Raw genomic sequence first — 18841 nt, forward strand, 5'->3', positions numbered from 1 at the left:
AGAGAGTCACCTGAGGCAGGAATTAAACCCAGGTCTTTGGCACTGTGAGATATCAGTGCTAACCACTGTGCCACCCACATAATATAAGGGGTGATCTTATGGAAACAAGGTTCTGAGGAGCTTGACAGGGTAGATGTTGACTCGATCTTCTAGCACCAATGAAGTCTCAAACTAAACATTACATAAGGGAACATTCATTTTGTAAAAAATGTAAAGAATTTTTTTCTCTCAGTGAATGGCTAGAATTTTCTAGCACCAAAAATTGTGAAAGTTAAATGTGGAAGGGGAATGGATCTGGTTGGGTTCGTCATCAGAGGGTCAGCTTGGCTTGTTGGGCTGAAGGGCCTGTTTCCACACAGTAGGGAATTTATGATTCTGTCTCAAATTATTCTAAAAGAGGGCAGATAGATTTTTGAAATATTGAGCAGTTGAGGGCTATGCGGATCAAGCATAAAAGAGGTGTTGAGGTCTGGGTTGGCCCAGCCATGATCTGATAGAATGGGGGAACAAGCCGAAGGGAATGAATGCCCTACTCCGGATCCGATTCCTTGAGGCTCCATTTCATGCTTTTTTTATCTCCAAAGAAGAGTGTGATACAATGTGCTGAAGATCTCAGATGTTGTGAAAATGGTGTGTTTATGTACTGGATCATTTGGCATTGGTTCATCAATCACAGCTATACAGTCATGAGTAGGAAGGCAATTCCCTCCATGTATAAAGGAAATCTACTGCAGAGCTCACACAAAGGGATCCTTCCCCTCAGTAAACTCTCCCATCGCATTATCCAACATATCAGCGAAAGCAGGACGCACAGTGCATGCTCGAGCCAACAAAGGGACCAGGGGTGATTGATGTCAGCACCGGACCAATGAAAGGACGGTGGGCGGAACTGGAGGACCAGGGGAGGTTGGTCCTCCAACCAATCGAAGTGAACTAGGGGCAGAACTAGACTAAACCACGTGGTTACCCTCGCGCGCAGCGGAGAGTCGCTGTAATGAATTTTCCGGAAGTTATGGAGCGAAAGGATACGGTAAGGAAAGAAACAAATAAACAGAGGGAAACGGGAGAAAAACTGTATTGCTATGAGGGGAGAGGTTTTACAAGCATGTTGTGCACGTCGGAAAACACAAATTTGAACTTCCCAGTCCCGTGTTTGTAGTAAAAGGGAAATTGCCTCAGCGCGGCTGCAGGCCTGAGTGAGCACCGCCATCTTTATTCGGGGCAACGATTCACTGGACACGTGCGCAGCCGCCATCTTTGTAGGGGGCAAGGTGCAGCCAGGCGCATGTGCAGCCTTTCTCTGGTACAGAGTCATTGGGCAGGATTTACACAGAGTACATTCAAACTCAGAGTAATGAATGTTTATTTCTGGATTTGTTTCGTCATTCATTTAAAGGACTTGCTATCGTAACTGAGTTTGCAGGTCAATCAAAATTGGAGGTATTGTGCATAGGGAAGAAGGTTACCTCAGGTTACAGTGAAATATTGATCAGGATTCCTGAAGAAGGGCTCATGCCCGAAATGTCGATTATCCCGATCTTTGGATGCTACCTGACCTGCTGTGCTTTTCCAGCAATACGTTTTTCAGCCCAGGACTTATGCACTGAATGGAAAGGCCCTGGAGACGTTTGCAGAACAAAGAGACCTTGGACTGCAGGTTCACAGTACTTCCAAGTCAAGTTGCAGGTAGATAGGATGATGAAGAAGGTGTTCAGTGTATTTTCCTTTATTGGCTAGAGCATTAATTTAGATAAATGTGAGATGCTGCATTTTGGAAAAGCAAGTCAAGGCAGGACTTATACTCTAGGGGAAAGTGAAGACTGCAGATGCTGGAGATCAGAGCTCAAAAATGTGTTGCTGGAAAATCACAGCAGGTCAAGCAGCATCTAAAGATCAGGAGAATCGACATTGCGGGCATGAGCCCTTCTTCAGGATTCCTGAAGAAGGGCTCATGCCCGAAATGTCGATTATCCCGATCTTTGGATGCTACCTGACCTGCTGTGCTTTTCCAGCAATACGTTTTTCAGCCCAGGACTTATGCACTGAATGGAAAGGCCCTGGAGACGTTTGCAGAACAAAGAGACCTTGGACTGCAGGTTCACAGTACTTCCAAGTCAAGTTGCAGGTAGATAGGATGATGAAGAAGGTGTTCAGTGTATTTTCCTTTATTGGCTAGAGCATTGAATATCGGATGTGGGAGGTCATGTTGCTGTACAGGACATTCATTAGGCCACTTTTGGAATATTGTGTGCAATTCTGGCCTGCCTCCTATCAGAAGGGTGCTGTGAAACTTGAAAGGTTTCAAAAAAGACTTACAAGGATGTTGTTAGGGTTGGAGGATTTGAGCTACAGGATGAGGCATAAAAGGCTGGGGCTGTTTTCCCTGGAGTGCCATAGGCTGAGCGGTGATGTTATGGAGATTTATACAATCATGAGGAGCATGAACAGGGTAAATGAACAAGGTGTTTTCCCTGGAGTAGTGGTGTCCAAAAGTAGAGGACATTGCTTTAGGGTTAACGGGGCAAAAATTCAAAGGGGGCTAAAGAACAACTCTTTCATGCAGTGGGTGGAATGAGCTGCCAGAGGAAGTGGTGGAGGCTAGTACAATTAAAACATGTTGAAGGCATCTAAATAGACACATGATATGATTAGGAAGCATTTACAGGGATATGGGCCAAGTGCTGGCAAATGGGAATAGACTAGGTTCGGATACCGGGTTGGCAAGGATGAGTTAAACCGAAGGGTCTGTGTCGGTGCAATACGTCTCTATGACTGTGGGATCATAACAGCTTCTACAGCTATACTTCATCTCTGGGCTCCCTTATGAGCACTTTGTCAATATCTAGCTTGCTCAGTATCAAACAATGGGTGTATTTTTGGTCTGTTTCGTATTTTACGATTACTTTTACAGACATTTTTGTAAGTTAATTTTTCTCTGCCGCCCAGCCCCTGACCATGTGCTGCTTATTAATTTTCTTTCTGGAAAATCTTTGACACTCAAGAATTCTTTTTTCCAATAAGCAAGTGTATTTTCCTTCCATTTCGGACTATCAAATTCTGCACCATTTTCATTCCCTGTAATCTGTTTTGCACTCCCTGAAACATCAACTGTGTTTCTCCTTCCACAGATACCAGTGATTAATGCCAAAGTCCTGTTGCTTGTGGAGAGGGTGATGTTTGACTTTCTTGTACAGCTGCAGTTTGTGTGGTGAAGGTACTCCCACAATGTGGTTAGGTAAGAGATATTACAGAGTATTCATTACAGCAACAGTGATGATTTGAAGGTAATGTCCAAATCAAGAACAGTTTGTAGTTTTATCATCATGCTTATAATTTCACAAAAATATTATTGGGAACTTTAGACATAAGGTCAGAGACTGATGGTATTAGGTCAGGTGACCAAAAGCATTGCCAAATAAGCAGGCTTTGAGGAATGTCTTAAAGGAGGAAAGCAGACCTGTGAGGTTTTGGCTGCGAATTTCAGAAAATGATGCTTTGGCAACTGTAAAAGCAGCCACACAGGTGAAGTAATGAATTAATAGATCATTGGGAGTCTCGAACAGAATGGGTTGTCGAGGTCTTCACGGAGGTCTGATGCGGCAAGCTAGGGATGATCACAATCAGGAATTAAATCAAGGGTCAGAATTTTAAATTGAGGGATGTGGGCCGGATGCTGGCAGGTGGGACGGAATTGGGTTGGAATATCTGGTTGGCATGGACGGGTTGGATTGAAGGGTCTGATTCCATTCTGTACATCTCTGTGGCTCTATGTTGTTGATTATGAATAGGAGCCTTGTGATGGATCAACAAGTTTTGGTACGAGGGAGTACTTGGGCAGCAGAGATTTAGTTTTTCTTAAGATTACAGGGAGATTGAATGTGGGAAGCTGGCCAGGAGTGTGTTTGGATACTGACGTCTGGAGATAACACAAGGTGGATGACAGCATATGAGCTGAGACAAGGGTAGAATCAGCTAGAAATAGTGATCTTGGAGTGGGACTGGGCTGTCACCCTCACCTCACCTCTGGGATTCAGCTGGTTGTCAGGTTGTGAATCAGGCCCGTAACACAATCGGGAGCTGAGTGACCCTGGTGGAGCCTAAAATGAGTGTCACTCAGCTGGCTATTGCTGTGCAGATGCTGCTTGATACCCCTGTTGATGACATCTTCCATCACTTTACTGCTGATCGAGTGTGGACTGATAGATGGAAATTGCTTGGGTTGCATTGCCCTGTGTTTTTGTGCTGAACATCCCTGGGCAAGGTTCCACATTGTCGCTAGATGCCAGGGCTGGAGCGGTCCTTAGCTTGGTGGGTGGCAAGTTCTGGAGCTCAAACCATCAGTATTATTGCCAGAATATTGGTAGGGCCCGTAGCCTTTGCACTACTTAACCATTTCTTGATGTTATTCACACTGAATCAAACTGGCTTAAAACTCACATCTGTGATGTTGGAAATCACTGGAGAAGGCTGAGATGGATCATCCCACTTTGCACTTCTGGCTGAAGATTGCTGCAAATGCTGTCATCTTATCTGGTGCGTGGGCGTGTGAGACCCCTTCACCGGTAAGGGTGGGGATATCTGTGATGTTTCCTCCAGTGAGTTATTTAATTGTCCATCACCGTTCACAACTGGGTGTGGCAGAACTGCAGAGCTCCGATCTGATCTATTGGTTGTGGGATCGTTTAGCTCTGTTGCTTGCTGCTGATGCTGTTTGACATGAAATAGCTTCAGGAAATGGTTTAAGTAGAATCCAAAGAGATCAAACAAATATATCACAGACAAAAGATTAACTGGACCAGAGAATAGGACCCCTTAAAGATTAACGAGGCTGTCTATGGAACCACCAGGGGTGGGAAAGATATGGAAATATTTCACGTCATTTTTACTGGAGAAAGATATGGAAGCTCGAGAGTTTGGAGAAATAAACAGAGAGAACTTGAAAAGTATCCATGTTACAGTGGAGGTGTTACTGGATGTCTTGAATCGCATCAAGTTGAATAAAGCCCTGGGACCTGATCAGATGTATCCCGGAACTTTCTGGAAATCTAGGGAAGTGATTGTTGGGCCTCTCCTGAGGTATTTGTATCATTGATAGCGACAGATGAGGTGCCATTATTTTAAAAAGGTGGTAAGGAGAGGCCATGGAACAAGAAAATAGTGAGCCTGAAGTCAGTGGCAGGCAAGTTGTTGGAAAGGATTCTGAGGGACAGGATATCCATCTATTTGGAAAAGTAAGGAATAATTATTGACTGTTCTCAATGTGGCTTTGTACGTGCACAATAGTGTCTCACTAACTTGACTGAATGTTTTGAAGTGACAAAGAAAATTGATTAAACCAGGCTGTGAACGTTGTTTATATGGACATTCGACAAGATTCCACAAAGCAGACTGGTTAGCAGGGTTACATAACATGGAATGAAGGGGAACAAGCCATTTGGGTACGAAACTGGCTTGATGGTAGGAGACAGAGGGTGATGATGGAGATTTGCTTTGTGGACTGGAGGACTGTGAGCAGCAGTGTGCTACAAGGATCAATTATTGGGTCCTTATATAAATGACTTGGATGTGAATATATGAGATATGGTTAGTAGCTTTACACAAGACACCAAAATTGGAGGTGTAGTGGACAGCGAAGAAGGTTAGTTCAGAATACAACAGGATCTTGATCAGATGGGCCAGTGGAGCAAGGAATGGCAGATAGAGTTCAATTGAGATAAATGTTAGCTGTTGGATTTTGGAAAGACAAATCAGGGCAGGACTTATACACTTACTGGTAAGGTCCTGGGAAGTGTTGCTGAACAAAGAGACCTTGGAGTGCAGGTTCATAGTTCCTTGAAAGTAGAGTCACAGGTAGGTAAGGGAGTGAATGCAGCGTTTGTTATGCTCTCCGTCATGTTGTTGCTGTACAGGACATTGATTAAGGCTCTTCTGGAATTCTGTTTTCAGTTCCAATCTCCCTGTTCCAGGAATGATGTTGTGAAGCTTGAAACATTTCAGAAAATGTTTGCAAGGACTTTGCCAGAGTTGGACAGTTTGAGGGCAGTGCATGTTTGGAGTGAGCTGCCAAGGGAAGGGGTGAAGGAGAGTACAATTACAACATTTAAAATACATTGATTAAGCCACTTCTCGAATTCTGTTTTCAGTTTGATTTTCCCTGTTCTGGGAAGGATGTTGTGAAACGTGAAAAGGTTCGGACAAGATTTACAAAAACGTTGCCAGGTTTGGAGGATTTGGGCTACAGGGAGAGGCTGAATAGGTTGGGGTTAATTTCCCTGGAGAGTCCAAGACTGAGAGGTGACTTCATGGAGATTTATAAAATCACGAGGGGCATGGATAAGGTGAGCAGACGGGGTTCTTTTTCCTGAGGTTAGATGGGTCCAAAACTGGAGCACATGGTTGAGAGGGCAACGATTAAAAGGAATCTAAGGGCAACGTTTGCAAGCTGAGTGTGGTGTGTGTATGGAATGAGCTGCCAGATGAAGTAGTGGAGGCTGATAAAATCACAACATTTAAAAGGCATCCGATTGGGTACGTGAACAGGAAGGGTTTTGATGGATACAGGTCAATAGCTGGCAAATGGGACTCCAGTAGTTTAGGATTCCTAGTTGGCATGGATGAATTGGACCGAAGTTCTGTTTCTGTGCTGTATATGTCTATGACATTAATAAACTAAGATGCATTCCTCTTTTGTGGAGAGCAAGCTGAAGCACAGATAATTGTCCTTGGAGCTGAGAAGGTGAAGCAGTGATTTTGACCTGGTGCAGATTTGGTTCCAAGGTCTTGAATTTGAGGAGAGAGAGGAATTGTTAACACTGTCATAACTTTTAGTAACTACTTTCAAGTAATTGTCAAATAATACAAAGTGAAAATGTGAACATTATTGTACTCAGTAAGTTCTGAGCATCTGGAACAGTCTGAATGACACAGATTCAGCAGGTATTCTGAAAGAGACTTGGAATTTTAATTTTTAAGGAAAGATTTGGGGGGCTGTGGGCAAATAGGAGGGGATTTGGGACAGATTTGCAGCATCTCCAGAGGGAGAGAGTACAGCCCCAATGGGCTGAATAGCCCCCAGGCCCTGTGCTCTGTGGTACTGCCCCATTCACTGTGAATGATGAAGCTCATCCCAGGGCAGAGAGAGGGATTAGCCCTCCACTCTCATCACAATGGGGCCCGGCTGATTGACGGCAGCTCCAGACCAATGGGAGGAGAGTCTGTGTGGTCCTGCAGCCAATGGGAGTGAATGAGGGGTGTGGCCAGCAAGATGACACAGGTCCATGAGCTGTGCAGGTGCCGTGTCACTGGGTGGGGTTGGGAGAGACAGCAGAGACTGGGACAGAGGCTGTGGGACCTGAATTACAAACTCCCGGGAAATTAAAACCAAAAGAACTGTGGAAGATGTAAATCAGAAAAAACAACCAGGAGGTTCTGGAAAAGCTCAGCAGGTCTGGCAGTATCTGTGATGAGAAATCAGAGTTAACATTTCAGATCCGGTGTCCCTTCCTCAGAACTGATACTGAGAGAAAAAAATGTTGGTTTATATGCAGAGGGAAGGGTTTAGGGGAGGATGTAAGGATTAAAGGATAGGTGGGAATAGAGCGAGAAGAAGGGTTGGATAAAGGAGTGGATAACGATCTAGCTGGGGGAGGGCTACTAGCTGTTAGTGGAAACTGTTAGTGGCTAACCATAGGTAATGTGTAATGACAGGCTGTGAGAACAAGTACTGGTGTGTGGGGTAGGGGGGCTAGGACATGGGGTTGCTAAACTACGGTTAGCCACTAACTGTCTCCGTCGTAAGCTGTTCTCCACAGACATCACTCCATGATTGGAGCTGCAGAGGACAGAGTTGCAGATGGGCGGCACGGTGGCACAGTGGTTAACACTGCTGCCTCACAGTGCCAGAGACCCGCGTTCTATTCCCACCTCCGGCAACTGTCTGTGTGGAGTTTGCACATTCTCCCAGTGTCTGCGTGGGTTTCCTCCGGGTGCTCCGGTTTCCTCCCACAGTCCAAAAATGTACAGGTTAGGTGAATTGGCCATGCTAAATTGCCCGTCGTGTTAGATGTAGGGGAATTGGTCTGGGTGGGTTGCTCTTTAGACGGTTTGTCTGATCTAAAAATCTCTTAAATATCCTTCCCAACCCCCTCTATACTCCTCAAAGATGTATCTTAAAGTTGTTCTCTTTAATCAACATTTCCAGCATTCGTGAAGCACTTTAGGAGATTTGTCAGTGTGAAAGGCTCCATACAATGCAGGTCGTTGTTGTTAATGTCTGACATTAGGAGAAACAGGAATGAACACTCTCTCTCTTATACCTGATAAACAGCAGCAAAAGCAGGAAGCACTGAGCATGCTCCAGCTCACAAAGGGCCTCTGGTGATTGATCTCAGTGCAGGACCAATAAAAGGATGGGGACGGGGCTGAAAGACAAGGTCGTGCCGGTTGGTCTGAGTGAATGAGGGGCGTGGCTACACTCAACCACATGATAAGCCTCTCGATTAGTGGTGCTGGAAGAGCACAGCAGTTCAGGCAGCATCCAAGGGGCAGCATCCAAGGAGCAGCAAAATCGACGTTTCGGGCAAAAGCCCTTCATCAGGAATAAAGTGATACCACGTGATAAGCTTCACTGGCAGCACTGTGATGTTGTGATCAAGGCAATGGAAATGTGTGAAGGTGCAGGGCATGGTTAAGGAAAGACATATTGATCAGGAAGAGAAGGAAATTTTAATGGAACGGGCTGAGACGTTTTACAGAACTTAGTGCACATCGGAAAACACAAATTTGAAAATCCCAGGCCTGTGTTTGTGGCAAACGGGAAAATGCTTCAAATGGTGAAAGGTGTGAGTGATCGCCGCCATCTTTATTGGGGGCAGTGATCCACGGGACATGTGTGTGGCTGCCAACTTTGAGAGGGGCAAGCTGTAGGGGGACGCATGCACAGCCTTCCTTGGCAGGGAGTGATAGGGCAGGATTTACACAGTGTCAGAGTCAGGATGTTTTCAATGTCAAAGAGTGTGATGCTAGAAAAGCACAGCAGGTCAGGCAGCAGCTGATTGGTGGGAAGGAAGATGGAAACGTAGGACAGGTCAAAAGGGCAGTGCCGAGTTGGAAGGCTGGATCTGGGATAAGGTGGGTGGAGTGGAAATGAGGAAACTGGTGAAATCCACATTGATCCCATGTGATTGGAGGATCTGAACACAGATGATGAGGCGTTCTTCATCCAGGCATCAGATGCCTGGGATTTGGCGGTGGAGGTGGCCCAGGACCTGCATATCTTTGGTGGAGCGGGAAGGGGAGTTAAAGTCTTTGGGCACAGGCTGTTTGGCTTGTTTAGTGTTTTACTGTTACTTTCACAGACCTTTTGTAAGTTAATTTTCCTCTGCTGCCCAACCCCTGACAATGTGCTGCTCTCTCAACGGACTAAATTTTCCACAGTATCTTTGCCAGTGAATAAATCTTTTTTTCAACAAAAGAGTGCATTTTCCTTCCATTTCTGACCATCAAATTCTGCAACATTCTCACTTCCTGTAATGCATTTAGCACTCCCTGAAATATCAACTATGTGTTTCTCTCTCCACAGACACCAGTGATTAATGCCAAAGCCCCATTGCCTGTGGAGAGGGTGATGTTTGACTTCCTTGTACAGCTGCAGTTGGTGTGGTGACTTGGGTAAGAGATGTTACAGATTATTCACTCAGTGACAGTGAAGAGTTGACAATGTGTGTGCAAATCAACAACGGTTTGTGTTTTTATCATTTTTATAATTTCACAGAAATTGAGAATTTCTGACATAAGGCCACAGATGGGGATATTAGGTCAGGTGATCAAAAGTATTGCCAAATAAGCAGGTTTTCAGGAATACATTAAAGGAGGAAAGCAAGTCTGAGAGGGTCAGGGTGCGAATTCCAGACTTTGTTCCCTTGACCGTGTCGAAACAGCCAGACTGGTGAAGCAATGAGTAAATGCATCTTTGGGAGTCTGAAAGAAAATGAGTTGTCGAGGTCTCTCAGGTTGTGTGGTTCAGGGAGACAGGGATGTTCACAGCCAGGAATTACATCAAGGGAGAGAATTTTAAATTGTTGCTTGGAAGGAGCCTTTTGATGAATCAACAAGTTTTGGTGCAAGTGAGCACTCGGGCAGGAGGGTTTTCGATACTCTTGGGATTATATGTAAGTTGAATGTGGGAGGCTGGCCAGGACTGTGTTTGGATAACGTAGTCTGGAGATAACACAGGGATGGACGAGTATTTCAGTAAATGGGCTGAGACTATGGTGGAGTTGGGTGATGTCACTGATGTAGAAATAGCAGTTTTGGAGTCGGGCCCCTCCTCATCACTCCCCCTCCCCAATTCACAAATATTTTTCGTTGTTCTGTCTGTCTTTTCTGGTTATGTCCTTCTCTCCAATTCTGCTAAGAACTAATACTTGACCTCAAGGTTGTTGGAAAATCCTGCTCCATCTCCACTCTCCCTTTCCTTTCTGAATTCCTCATATGTGGTGTCCATCCAGGATCTATCTTTGTCCCCTCCTGTATCTCACCTACACACTGCCAGGAGGTGACATCGTATCGGTTTCCCATGTACACTGACGATGCCCAGCTCTCTCTCCCTATCATCCCTCTCCATTGCTCCACTGTTACTCATTCATCAAACTGCTTACCAAACAATTGGCTGCAATTTCCTCCAATGAAACACTGCAATGGTTAAACCCATTGCCTTCAGTTGCTATTACAAATTACTTTCCCTTACTGCTCAGCCCCTCCCTCTTACTGGGAAATGCCTGAGGCAGAACTTAACAATATTGCTCTCATGTTCTGACCCCAAGGTAACCTTCTGATCAGACATCTACACAATTGCAAACACCTGGAATTCCGATCTCTAAAATGTTGCTTTTCTCCACCTCACCCCAGCTCCATTGCTACTGAAACCCCTTACCCATGTCTGTGTTGCATTAAAGTTGACAAATCTAAAACAGAACCCTTGATTCTGCAACTGACCCAGAATCTGGTTCTAGGTTCCCTCATGATGGGACACATCCTCTCAGTATTTACCCTGACATACCCCTTAATAAGCCTATGTTTCAATAAGATCGCCTCTCATTCTCCCCCAAATCCAATGAGTCCAGTCCCAACTTCTTCAGCCTTTTCTTAAAAGATAGTCCCTGCAAACCAGGGATCATCCCAGTAAATCTTCTCTGAATGCTTCCGATGAAGTGATGTATTTCCTTAAATAAAGGGACCAAAATTTCTCTCATTACTCCATATGTGGTCTCACTCGCATATATAAAGTGGCTCTCAGGTATATACTCCAAACTCTTATACTGCAAATCCCCTGAAATCAGGAATAATATTCCATTCCCCTTCCTGATGACCTGTTGTAACTGTGTGCTAGCTTTCTGTGTTTCCTGCACAGTTACCCCCTGGTCCCTTTTGTGTTGCAGCTTTCTACAGTTTCCACCATTTAAATAGTCCTCTGTTCTTTTATTACCTCCTCCAAAATGAACAACTTCACATTATCCCAAGTTATGCTCCATTTACCAACTTGTCCACTTCTCCGAATCCATCTCTGTAAACTGTTTATAATCCTTTTGGAATTTTACTGTTCTACATTTTCTAGGAGACTCCCCCCTCATTCTTCTAAACCTTTCCAGGGAGCACCGGCCAGTGGGAAGCATGCTGAGTTGCTGTCTTTTCAGAGAGACTCTTTGGAATGACTGGGAGGATCTTGCTGCCCTTTGGTCAGAATGGAGACAACTTGCCCATCGAGCTGCATGAGCCTTTCACACCCCCCCCCACCCCATGTCTTATTGATGAGGCACAGCGGCAGAACGGAAGGAAAGAAAAGGAAGGAAATCCTGCTCTCCAAATCTCACTGACTCTTGGAACATTCTGTCCCATGTGTCAAAGATCTGCCCTGTTCAGTCACATGAAGTCCCAAGTTGGAAAATCATAGAAACCCACATAGATTTCCCCCTGAACTGACTACTGACCTCCACAAGGGGTAATATGTACAGTCATCCTGGACCAGGAGGAGGGGATGGTGTGAGTTTCTAACCTGAACTGACAGTGACAGATTTTATAAATTTGTATTACAGGATACTACAGGTGGATATTCAGATGGCAATCTCAGTAACTGTAATGCCAAACTCTGATTGAATTACTCCATTCATCAGGACCTCAGGACCTGGATATTTGCACTGTGTGTGAGTATTTTGTTCCAGCTCAATTCCATTTTCTGCATAAAAATTCTCCTTTGAATCAAACCGTCCCTCAATAGATCTCCCCAAAATCTTCAATATGTGTCCAGTAATCCTTTTATGATGAGTTGATGAGTGCAAGGTTTAACATCCTGTTGTATATGTTTTGTAAGCACTTGTCTCTCAGCTCCCCTCAATTTCCTTTGCTACAATGAGAACACCTCAGTTTCCCCAAACCCCTGATTCCCCAGTGTCTGTTTGCTCTCTATAAGGTACACATCAGGATCGTGTTGGAACATTCTCCACTTGCCTTCATCAGTGCAGCCCTCAACAGTATTAAAGAAAGCGAACATCCTCCAGGACAAAGCACTGTGCCTGAGTGGTGTCCCATCCACCACCTTCAGCATTCCCTCTCTCCACCTCCGATGCACAGTGGCATCACTGTGTAAAAGGTAAAGTCAGCATTGTCCTACCAGACCATAGGGCTGCTCTCTCATTAGGAAGAGATGTCTGGTGGTGGTTTAACCTGAAGGTTACCACAGCCCAGGCAAGGGGAGAGGTTGAGAACAAGAGTCCATCTATTGTAGATGGCTATTCTTGATATGTATTAACAACACCCATGTCCCTGCAACTAAAATCCCCCATTCCTTGAACCATCCTGGTAACTCTCCTGTGCCCCCTCTCAGGGACCCTGCCATCCTTCCCAATGTGTGGGCAAACTCTGGTTTGCACAGACCCAGCTGCTCTGTGTTCCTGTGGGTGATGTCATCATCGAGCAACACTTGCACTAAACCTCACTGTCTGTGAGGGTGGGAGACACAAATCCCGAAATCATTTGAGATGTATTTAGTGTGCACTTGCTATGCCATGATAGATGACACTTTTCCACATGTACTGGAAAATAGAGGAGGATAATAGTATGGTGGTAGTTTTCAGTCGTAGTTTTCTTTCTCTCAGATTCGATGGACCACCAGAGCGTTTTTCTGTTCTGTAGACCGCTGAGATGTTTATTATAGGAATATGACAGGCTCCATTGGACATCAGGTCAGAAACGGTGATACTAGAATAGATGACACATGATTGGTCGATTTTCTTGGGAGGAAAGTGAGATGCAGAGATTTAAGAGGAAATTCAGAAGCTCAGCGCAGGAATTGTAAAGGGCAATCATCAAGTGAGAAATAAACATTGGGCATCCTGAAAGCTGGAAATAAAGAAAGGCACATATAGCAGAGCTTTGAGAGACTGGAGGGGATTAGACATGGGGAGGATAATGAAGCTGGAGGAGATGCAAGTTGGAAAGGATTGTGAGGATGGAGGATGTTACAGAGATAGAGATATTTGTGATAGAGGTTTTTGAATTTTGAGGCTGGAGTGGAATTATAGAGATGAGGAATATTTGTAAGGCTGGATGAGATGGCACTGATAGGGAGAGTTCCAAACATAGAGGAATTTACAGAGGTAATGAGTCATAAAGTTACACAGCATCGACACAGAACATGTGGTCCAACCAGTCCGTGTCGACCATAAATTCGAACTGAACTAATCGCACCTGCCTCCACTTGGTCCAAGTCCATCCTAGCATTCCCTATTGATATACGGGTCCAAATGTTGTTTTCCTATTAGAATCCCATTCCCCTACCCTTTTGCTCTACATTTACCCCGACTAATTCACTCAACCCAATCATTCCTGAACACTATGGGCAATTGAGCACGGTCAGGTCACCTACCCTGTACATCTGTGGATTGTGGGAGGATATGGGAGTTCGTGGAGGAGCCCACGCTGTCATGGGGAAGAATATGCAAACTCCACATGGACAGTCACCCAATACAGGAATTGAGCCTGTGTCCCTGGTGTTGAGAGGTCGCAGTGCTAACCGTTGAGCCACTGTGCCACCCTGAAATTGTAATTGCATTCACATCTACCACGTCCTCTGCAAGTTTATTCCACATGTGAACCACTCTTGTGCAAAAACAAAAAATAACATCGGAACTTCTTTTTAAAGCCTTACTTTTTAATTTGAGAAAAGGATGTCCCCAATCTTGAATCGCACCCCCTCCTGAAAAGGGCACCTGCTGTTCACATTACCAAAACTCTTCAGGATTTTATAAACCTCTAATAAGTTCACCCCTCACCCTCCTGTGCTCCAGTGAAAAAGGACCCAACCTATCCAGACTCTGCTTATAATTCAATCCCTCCGTTCCCATCAACATCCTGGTAAATCTCTTCTGAACCTGCTCCGATTTAATAATATCCTTCCGATAACAGCACAAGCAGAACTGGGCACAGTATTCCAGAAGAGGCCTCCCCAACATCCTGTACAACCTCAACATAATGTCCCAACGCCTATATTCAAAGATCTGAGCAATGAAGGCAAATGTGCTAAACCCCTTCTGAACCACCCTGTCTGCATGTGACACATAGTTCAAAGATCTGAACCCCTCGGTCTCTTTGTTCCATATCACTATCCGAGGCCCAACTTTTAATCAGTCTAAGTCCAGCCTTCGTTTGTTTTACCAAGATGTAATATTTTGCATTTACTCCAATCCAAAAATCACAAACATCCTTCAAGTATAGAGGCAAGAGGAGTATACTTAAGAGTAAAATCAGTAAGGCAAAAAGGGGACAGGAGACCGCTTTGGCGAATAGGGAAAGGGTTTTTACAAATACATTAAGAGCAAATGGGTCATTAGAGAGAGAATAGGCCACCTCAAAGATCAGCAAGGCAGCCTATGTGTGAAGATGCAGGAGATGGGGTTGTTGGGGGGGATACTAAACGAGTGGCATCAGTTTTTACTGTGGAGAAGGACAGATTTGTGGGGGTTGTCAAGATTAGAGATCGTGAGGGTGGGTGATGAGATGGGAGGCAATTGGAGGATGTTACAGAGATGCTTGTGATACCAGAGATAGTGATGGTTCTGAGGCGAGAGAGGATTTCTAGAGATAAGGAAGAGTTTAGTCTGGATGAGGTGACAGTGATCTGGGGAGTTGTGAGCATGGAGGAATTCAGAGATAGCGAGAGCTTGAGTCCTAAAATGATACAGAACAGAGACAGACCCTGTGGTTAAACCAGTCCGTGTTGACCATAATTCCCAACTAATCTAATCGCACCTGCCTCCGCTTGGTCCACATTCATCCAAATATTTCCTATTTATGGACTTGTCTAAATGTCTTTTAAACATTGTAATTGTATTCACAGCTGCTTCTTTTTCTGGGAGTTCACTTCACACATGTAAAGGTAAAAATAAATCCCCAATTTATTTTTTAAACCTTTCTCCTCTATTTTCAAATTGTATGCACCCAGGTCTTGAATCCCCCCCTCCCCCTTATCTACACGCTTCATGGTTTTATAATCCTTTAAGGTCATCCCTCAACCTCCTACGCTGTAGTGAAAAAGCATCCCAGCCTATCCAGCTTCTCCTTGTGACACAATCCCTCCATTCATGGCAACATCCCGGTTAGTCTCTTCCGAATCCGCTCCAATTTAATAATATCCTTCCTATCACAGCACAACCAGAACTGGACACAGTATTCCAGAAGAGGCCTCCCCAGCATCCTGTACAGCCTCAACCTAAATTCCCAACTCTGGTACTCAGAGGTCTGAGCAATGAAGATAAGTGTGCTAACCACCTTCTTAATCACCCTGTCTACATGTGACACAGACTAAGAAGACCTGTACCTCTCAGTCTCTTTGTTCCATATCACTACTCAAAGCCTTACTTTTAATTAGTGTAAGTCCTGCCCTCATTTGTTTTATCAAGATGCAATATTTTGCATCAGTATTTACTGTGGAGAAGGACACGGGAGATGTAGAATGTGGGGAAATAAATGGTGACATCTTGAAAAATGTCCATACTACAGAGTACGGGATGTCTGGAAACGCATAAAGGTGGATCAATCCCCAGGCTTTGATCAGTTGTACCCTAAAATTCTGTGGGAAGCGAGGGAAGTGATTTCTGGGCCTCTTGCTGAGATTTTTGTATTATTGATAGTCACAGCTGAGGTGCCAGAAGACTGCGGGTTGGTTAATACGGCGCTACTATTTAACGAAGGCAGTTTGGACAAGCCCAGGAACTACAGATGCTGTGCTAGACTAGGTGTTGGAGGGAGCCCTGAGCGACAGGATTTGCGTGTATTTGGAAAAGCACAGACTGATTAGGGATAGTCAGCATAACTTTCTGCATGGGAAATCATGTGTCACATACTCGATCTGGTTTTTAAGAAGTAACAAAGAGGATTGATGAGAGAAGAGTAGTAGATGCGATCTATATGGACTTCAGTAAGGTGTTCGACAAGGTTCCCCATGGGAGACTGGTTATCAAGGTTAGATCTCACGGAAGTAGCCATTTGGATATAGAACTGGCTCAAAGGCAGAAGACAGAGGGTGGTGGTGATGGATGATTATTTTTCAGACTGGAGGCCTGTGACTAGTGGAGTGCCACAAGGATCGTGCTGGGTCCACTACTTCTCATCATTTATATAAATGAATTAGATGTGAACACGGGAGGTATAGATAGTAAGTTTGTAGATGGCACCAAACTTGGAGGTGTAGAGGACAGTGAAGAAGGTTACCTCAGATTTCAATGGGATTTTGATCAAATAGGCAAATGGGCTGAGGAGTGGCAGATGGAGTTCAATTCAGATAAGTGCGAGGTGCTGCATTTTGGAAAAGCAAAGCTTAGCAGGACTGATACACATTATGGTCAGGTCCTGGGGAGTGTTGCTGAACAAAGAGACCTTGCTGTGCAGGTTCATAGCTCCTTGAAAGTAGAGGTGCAGGTAGATAGGATAGTGAAGGTGTTTGGTATGATTTCGTTGATTAGTCAGAGTATTGAGTAAGAGAGTTGGGAGGTCATGTTGCGGCTGTTCAGGACATTGGTTTGGCCACTCTTGCAATATTGTGCGCAATTCTGTTCTCCACCTATCACAAAGATGTTGTGTAACTTGAAAGGTTCACAAAAGATTTATAAGGATGTTGCTAGGGTTGGAGAATTTGAGATATAGGGATAGGCTGTACAGGCTGGGGCTGTTTTCCCTGGAGCGTCAGAGGCTGAGGAGTGATCTCAGAGGTTTATAAAATCATGAGCATGGATCAGATAGATAGACAAGGGATTTTCACTGGAGTGGGGGAGTCTAGAACTGGAGGGTATAGATTTAGCGTGAGGGAAAAGATATAAAAGGGACCTAAGGGGCAACTTTTTCATGCGACGGTGTTGTGTTTATGGAATGAGCTGCCAGAGGGAGTTGTGAAGGCTGGTACAATTGCAACATTTATTCGGCATCTGGATGAGTATATGAATAGGAAGGGTTTCGAGGGATATTGACCAAGTGCTGGCAAATGGGACGAGATTAGGTTCGGAAAACTGGTCGGTATGGACGAGTTTGACTGAAGGGTCTGTTTCCATGCTGTATGTCTGTGACTCACAGCCGGGGATCAGCTCAGTGGGTTTCAGTCTCTTCAAAGGTAAATCTTACTCTGTTTTACTTTTTCAAATCTGCAACATTCAGAAGGGTGAGTGTTTACTAGTTTAAGTGCCTCTGTTATGATCTTTTGGTTGAATGTTTTAAATGTAAAATACAGGTACTAATGTATTTGAGAGTAGTCTTTTGTAAAGCTGTAAGACTCTGCCTTTTTCTGGGTCTACAGATTAAGGTGCAGAGATGGCCATTCGTACAGTGATGTGCACTTCCTGGAGGAGAGTAGGGGGAGTTTGAATGATCCTGAGGATAGCCTACAGGAAGTGATGCAAATCCTCTTGGATCACATGGATCAGATGGAGCGGTGCTTAATGGTAATGAAGAATTTACAAAAGTCAGGATGTGTGATAGGTGGCAGTTTCAGGCCGAAAAACTGCCGATACAGTCAGGTAGATGGGTTACCTCTCGGAAAGGTAGGAGAGGGAGGTAGGTAGAGAAGGAGTCTCCTGTGGCTATCCCCATCTGAAACAAGTATACTATTATGGATAATGTAGGTGGTCATAGACTCTCAGGGGAATTTTGCACTGACAGCCAAGTTACTGCTACTGAGACTGGCTCGACTATAATGAGAGGTATATCAGATTCCAAACGCTCAAGGATGATAAGGGACTCTGTAGTTGGGCACAGACTGCCCTTTCTGTAGCTGACAGACATCAGAATGGGGTGGTACCTCCCTGGTGCCAGGATCAAGGATGTTTCGGACAGTTAGCAGAATATTCTCAAAGGGAAGAATGACCAGTGAGAGGTCATTGTACATTGGTACCAATGACATAGGAAGGGGAAGAGATGAAGTCCTGATGAGAGAATATAGCAAATTAGCCTGGAATATAAAAAAGTAGGTCCTCGACCATAATATCTGCATTACTTCTGGTGCTACATGCTAGTGAGAGTAGGAATAGCAGGATGGAGGAGATGAATGATTGGCTAAGGAGCTGGTGTAGGGCAGAAGGATTCACATCTTTTGATCATTGTAATCTCCTCTTGAGTAGAGTTGACCTGCATAAGAAGGATGGATTGTACCTGAATTGGAAAGTGTCTAATATCCAGGCAGGGAGATTTGCTAGTGTTACTCAGGTGGCATTAATCCAGTGAGGGTAAACCCAAAGAGATAGTGAGAAAAGAGGTAAGTCTGAGGCTGGTACAGTTCAGAAGTCAGACAGTCAAGACAGGC

The 18841-nt window shown here is 44.6% G+C and overlaps 1 long non-coding RNA gene across 6 annotated transcripts in view; it reads left to right on the plus strand.

Moving 5' to 3' along the window:
* The first annotated feature begins 945 nt into the window (after positions 1–945).
* Positions 946–18841, plus strand: part of LOC140456928 (uncharacterized) — a 32396-nt gene continuing 14500 nt past the window's right edge. For 2 of the 6 annotated variants that reach the window (XR_011953217.1, XR_011953222.1), the window contains exons 1-4: positions 946–1030; positions 3129–3235; positions 9581–9669; positions 12093–12200. This is a non-coding gene — a long non-coding RNA (uncharacterized lncRNA). Of the gene's footprint in view, positions 1031–1332; positions 1352–3128; positions 3236–9580; positions 9670–12092; positions 12201–12466; positions 12647–15391; positions 15431–17839; positions 17985–18841 lie in introns of those variants that run through there. The other 4 variants (XR_011953218.1, XR_011953221.1, XR_011953220.1 and 1 more) reach the window with 4 other exon arrangements.

Source organism: Chiloscyllium punctatum, chromosome 31 (genome assembly GCF_047496795.1).
Source record: "Chiloscyllium punctatum isolate Juve2018m chromosome 31, sChiPun1.3, whole genome shotgun sequence".
Lineage (NCBI taxonomy): Eukaryota > Metazoa > Chordata > Chondrichthyes > Orectolobiformes > Hemiscylliidae > Chiloscyllium > Chiloscyllium punctatum.